Raw genomic sequence first — 6,000 nt, forward strand, 5'->3', positions numbered from 1 at the left:
GGAGGCTCTGCCATCGAAATAACATCCTCAGCCCACGTTATAATGGCCGTCATCGCCCCGTGGAAAGAACCATTCCTGGCCTACTTAACTAGGCAGGAACTCCCTGAGGACCAAAACGAGGCACGCTGCATAGTGCGGTGATCTAAAGCCTACAAGGTCCATGAGGGAGAGCGTTATAAGAAAAGCACCACTGGAGTCCTTCAAAGGTGCATCTCCGAAGAGGATGGGCGGAAGCTTCTGGTAGAAATTCATGCCGAACTCGGCGGCCACCACGCCGTAGCCCGGGCCCTTGTAAGCAAGGCCTTCCGTACGGGTTTTTACTGGCCTACGGCCCGGGCAGATGCACTGGACCTGGTCCAACGCTGCATGGGTTGCCAGCTTTTTGCAAATCAAAGCCATATGACGCCGACTGCCCTCAACACAATCCCCATTACCTGGCCCTTCGCGGTCTGGGGGCTTGACATGGTTGGACCCCTTAAAGGAGGAACCCATAAGAAAAAATACTTGTTGGTCATGGTGGATAAATTCACCAAATGGATAGAAGCCAAGCCTGTCAAGACGGCCAAATCAGGACCGGTGATAGACTTCATATCCGGGGTCGTACACCGTTATGGCGTCCCAAATAGCATGATCACTGATAACGACACGAACTTCACGGCCGACGAGGTAAAACTCTGGTGCAAAAACATGGGCATCAAGCTCGATTATGCTTCCGTCTATCACCCACAAACTAACGGTCAAGTCGAATGAGCAAATGGTCTCATCATGAGCGGCATCAAACCCAGATTAGTGCGGTCCCTAAAGGAATCTAACACGCACTGGGTAGAGGAGCTCGACTCCGTACTCTGGGGGCTGTGGACCACGCCGAATCGCACTACCGGATACACACCATTCTTTATGGTATACGGCGCAGAGGCGGTTCTGCCCTGCGACATAATTCATGACTCACCTCGAGTGTGCATGTATGAAGAAAGAGAAGCCGAGCTCGATCGGCAGGACAGTCTGGACGCCCTGGAGGAGGAGCGTGACGTGGCAAAAGCTCGTTCCACATTCTATCAACAGCAGGCTCGAAGATACCAAAGCAGAGAAATACGAGCCAAAACTTATAATATTGGCGAATTAGTTCTACACCTATCGGAGAAGAAAAAGGACAAACTCAAGCCCAAATGGGAGGGTCCCTTCATTATTGACCAAGTTCTGACTGGTGGGGCGTACTGTCTGCGGGATGCATCGGATAACCGACTCGAGCCGAACCCATGGAACGCAACCAGACTCTGAAGATTCTACACCTAGCGCCGGACTCTGTGTTCGTCTCCTTCCTCTGTCCATTTTTATACACTATCTGTCTTTCATTTCTCTTCTCCTCCCCTTATTTTCTCCCACAGCCTTTAAGGGCCAATTTGTGCCTTGTTTGCACACAACTGACGCGCTATCTGCGCTCATTATACCTGGGGGCTTCTTTCACAGAAGCTTATTTATTTATACGGGCTTCATGCCCAGCACATGTGTCATCCTTCCGCATGTACCTTTTATTCACCATTATATGCATCGATATGACTTAAGTTTTGGCCAAGCTGGGTTGCCTGGCTCTTGTGTTTATGCCCTACGTTCCCGTTAATTCGGCTAGGGCATAAGGGGAGCACCTCTGCGATTGTTACTGTCGGGTCAGCCGGATGTGTACCTCAGACTGGGTGAAGCCGAAAGATAGCATTCTTAAGGGAATATTCGGTCGGTGAACAAAAGACGATTTTTTACCTATTTTCTATATATGCCCCCAGAGGTTTTTTGCTGCGATTCTTTTCGCAGTCCGGACATGCACTTTAGGGCATGCATACCCAAGGAAAGGAACCCCTAACGGAACTATTCTCCCTGGAAGATGTTTCTTACTAACCATGTAATATAACATAACTAGTTGGGCACTTGTCTATTCAAGCACTAATGACCCCTACGCCTGGTTTCCAAGCATGCCCCGGTTCTTATATGACCGAGTGGGTATTCGGATATACTCCGGACTATCGGGTCCTGAGGTTGAAGCGAAAAGGTCCGCCATGACAAATGATCTACAATCCAACTAGAAGGCATTATACATGTCATTTTAATTACATAGTCAACTGGACTGGCTAAATTCCTCTTCTATACCATCCAACAGGCTGTCTAGTCTACAATCCTGTTGGGAATACTTTGCGGCCAATTCTACTTGACCGTACACTAGGCTAACAAGGATCTCTTTCCCATCGGGCCCCACAGGTCCAACCTCGGTCATGTGGTTTGGGTCAGCCTTGGTATACCGCGTCTTCACCATGGCCCAGGCTTCCCTGGCACCTTGACGGCAGGTTGATATCTTCCACAATCGGAAGTGCCGCCATGCTCCCTTCAGCTTCTCTGCAAGCTCTCCAAGGCCTTCGGGCACGGAGACGGATGGCCACAAGGCCTGGGCAATGCCTTGCATCGCCCGCCGAACTCGCTCATGCAGCTGTAAAAGCTCGGGCAGAAGATCACCCTCAGACCTGGGCATTTCTTCCGCGGGATGACCTGTTAGCATACCTACAGACGTAGCTCCGTTAGTCAACTTCTTTGCCGAACTCTTCTTAAAATTCGTTCAAGCACTTACTGAAAATTCTGCGTTGAAGCCGCTGATTCTCCTTCACAGAGTCTGACAGTTGGGCACGAACATCCTTTAGTTCTATGCCCAGCTGGGTGTTGGCATCCTGGAGATTATTCTTCTCCTGCCTAACCCTCGTAAGCACGCTTTCGCCAGCCTTTAGCCGGCGTAGGAGATGTTGCTCATCCGGATTTCCTCCGGCGTCATCTACAACTTCATTGTCAGATTTGCACGTATGCCGCACTTTATATGGTATCTATCATTTTAAATATGTGTTACCAGAGGGGGTCTTCTTGGACCTCTCTTCTGCGGCCAGTGCGGCCTGAAGTTGGGCTTTGCACTCTTCAAGCTCATGGGACAGTTGGGTATTCTTTTCTGTAAGAACCTGCATAACAAATGATCCTTAAATCAGTTATTCTAACTATTTCAAGTCTCAGGGGCTACTGATATATATAATCATCAAATTTTCTCACCCGTATGTCCTTTACATACTGATCCGTGGCTCTAGCTAGACCATTTTGAGCAGCACGGAGGTACACGTCTCCCGAGTTGAAGGCATCAAATGCCTCTTGGGAGAAACAAGCGTCACGTAGAATGGCTCGGCGACGCCTGTGGTTCATGGCACTCTCCACCTCGAAATTTGTGGCGGACAGTCTGTCTGCATCCTCTGTCGGAGGAGCATCCAGCGTGTGCCTCGTATTCGCTTCCGCTGCCTTGGAGCCTGACTGGTCGAGGCGTGATTGGCGACCTCTCCGGATATAGTCCGGCGAGCGTTCTTCTTCATAAGAAAGCGTGAGCGTTAATATGCCTTTGAAGAATGATATCATGGAGTAAGGCGGCGCGCCATACTGCTGCGCCGGTGTCTCAGTCCGGACTGCATTTCTTTTCAGCCCGCCCGACCTCGCAGCCCCTTGTTGGCTAGTCACCGCGGGCTCGGTATGATGTCCCAAGGGCCTCCCCTGCAAAACACCGTCAGTATACGATAAGCAAAGTACACAAGGACGGATCCTTTTCAAAATGTCGGGACTTCGGTCTCAGTTACCTGTGAAGCTGGGAGCAGCCTAGAGTAATCGGCCGTAATGGCTACCAAGGCATTATCGCTGCTTAATTGGTAAATTACCCTATCAATTAGCTCCACAGATATGTCCGGATCCTCTTGGGAGGCCGGTTCGAGGGACCGCTTCGGATCCTCTGGTTGTGGAGGCGGGCTGTTGATCTCCCTTACAGGCTTACGTAGTTCCTGCGTTGGAATCGCAAGGTAAGATACTTAACTGTAGGAATATGGAACAGATGGACATGAAAAGTGTCGACTTACCCAGCTCGGAGGATTGTACATAGAAAATCCACCCTGTGGATTGACACGGAGGAATTCCTCCTCTTCTCCCTCGTACAAATCGGACAAGATTTTTGCTAGAGCAGCGGTCGAGTTCGGCCCCTTGCGGCAGCAGCGGGTGGCGTCATCCTCCCCGTTGAAATCCCATATGGGGTGGCCTCGATATTGAAGCGGTTGCACCCCCCGCATAACGCATATCGCCATGACTTCAATCATGGTCAGTCCTGATTGAGCCAATAACTTTATCCGGCTCATCAGGTAAAGAACGTCGCCGTCATCTTCCTCCTGGGGGCTCCGGGGACGCCAGCTCAGGCGCTTCTTCAAAGGAGCATTATCGTACTCAGGAAGGCCGATCCGAATAGGATCCGGAAGGGGGACGTCTTCTATATAAAACCACTCTGAAGGATAGTCTTCGGACGCCTTCTTTGGTGTTCCGGATAGATATCCGGTCTCGGCGATGCGCCATACTTCGGCTCTGACCACTTGATATATTGACCCCCTCTAAGAACGGGGCACAAGGCAGAACAACTTCTTCCACAGTATGAAATGAGCCTCGCAACCCAAAAACAGCTCACAGAGGGCTACGTAGCCTGCGATATGTAGTATGGATGCAGGGGTAAGGCAGTGCAACTAGAGGCCGTAGAACTCCAGGAGCCCCCGGAGAAACGGATGAATTGGAAATCCGAGTCCTCTTATCAAATAAGGGACAAGGCATACCCGCTCTCCTTTGGAGGGATTGGGAAAGCTCTCTGCTTGCTCTCCGTCATTGTAGGTGGCGAGCCCGGCTTGAACCGGGACCATATACGCTGGGTGGAGAAATCCCTGGGTCCGAAGCTTCACTAGTTGGCTGTGTAGGACAGAACAACTCTCCAATCTCCGGGCTCGGGGCTGGGGGAGCGAGAGGAGGAGCTGCGTCGACCGACCATGATGGAATGGATCTCTTTCGGGTGCGCTCCGATGAATGCTCGCTAAGGGAGGATGGTGTGTTTTGGATCTGAATCCTCGTCTCTTTAATAGACAACTCATTTACATATCTAGGGGGGTAAATGTAAAAACACCCTGGCTCTTCACATTTGCTTGACACGTGGAAGGTGGCCATTATTGGGCGTGGAAGCCAAGGAGCGCAACATTCACAAGAAGCCGGACACTATTTAACAGGAATTCAGAATTTGGAGAAGAACCCGCCTTGCAATGCCGAAGACAATCTGCGCGCCGGACTCATCGTCATTGAAGCCTGGTTCGGGGGCTACTGAGGGAGTCCTAGATTAGGGGGAGTCCGAACAGCTGGACTATAACCTTCGGCCGGACTGTTGGACTATGAAGATACAAGATTGAAGACTTCGTCCCGTGTCCGGATGGGACTTTCCTTGGCGTGGAAGGCAAGCTTGGCAATACGGATATGTAGATCTCCTTCCTTGTAACCGACTCTGTGTAACCCTAGCCCCCTCCGGTGTCTATATAAACCGGAGGGTTTAGTCCGTAGGACACAACATACAATCATACCATAGGCTAGCTTTTAGGGTTTAGCCTCTCCGATCTCGTGGTAGATCAACTCTTGTAATACCCATATCATCAAGAATAAATCAAGTAGGACGTAGGGTTTTACCTCCATCAAGAGGGCCCGAACCTGGGTAAAAACATATGTCCCTTGTCTCCTGTTACCATCCGCCTAGACGCACAGTTCGGGACCCCCTACCCGAGATCCGCCGGTTTTGACACCGGCAGTTACCATCAGCACTTTGCCGGCAAACTGGTCGTCAAGCGCCGCCATGCTACTGTTGAGCAACAGCACGCAGCGACCGAAGGTAGGACGGACCTCAGGATCTCCGGCTTGGAGATCCATGTTGACCGGCGACATGATAGTGAGCTTGAGTACAAGCAGTACAGGAGGGGGATTTGGGGGAACTGGAGTAGGAACCGAGATTCCAGAGGTGGGGGAGGGGCGGGAGATTAGGGATGAAAAAGTATCTTGAATTTCGAACATGCGCCAATATGCTCTCGGCGCGCAAGCGCACGAAAACACCGGTGGCACCCACATGTCGGCCTAAGAGTCATTATTCTGTCT

The sequence above is a fragment of the Triticum urartu genome, chromosome 5A (genome assembly GCF_056163025.1).
Source record: "Triticum urartu cultivar PI428250 chromosome 5A, HENAU_Tu73, whole genome shotgun sequence".
NCBI classification, from domain to species: domain Eukaryota; kingdom Viridiplantae; phylum Streptophyta; class Magnoliopsida; order Poales; family Poaceae; genus Triticum; species Triticum urartu.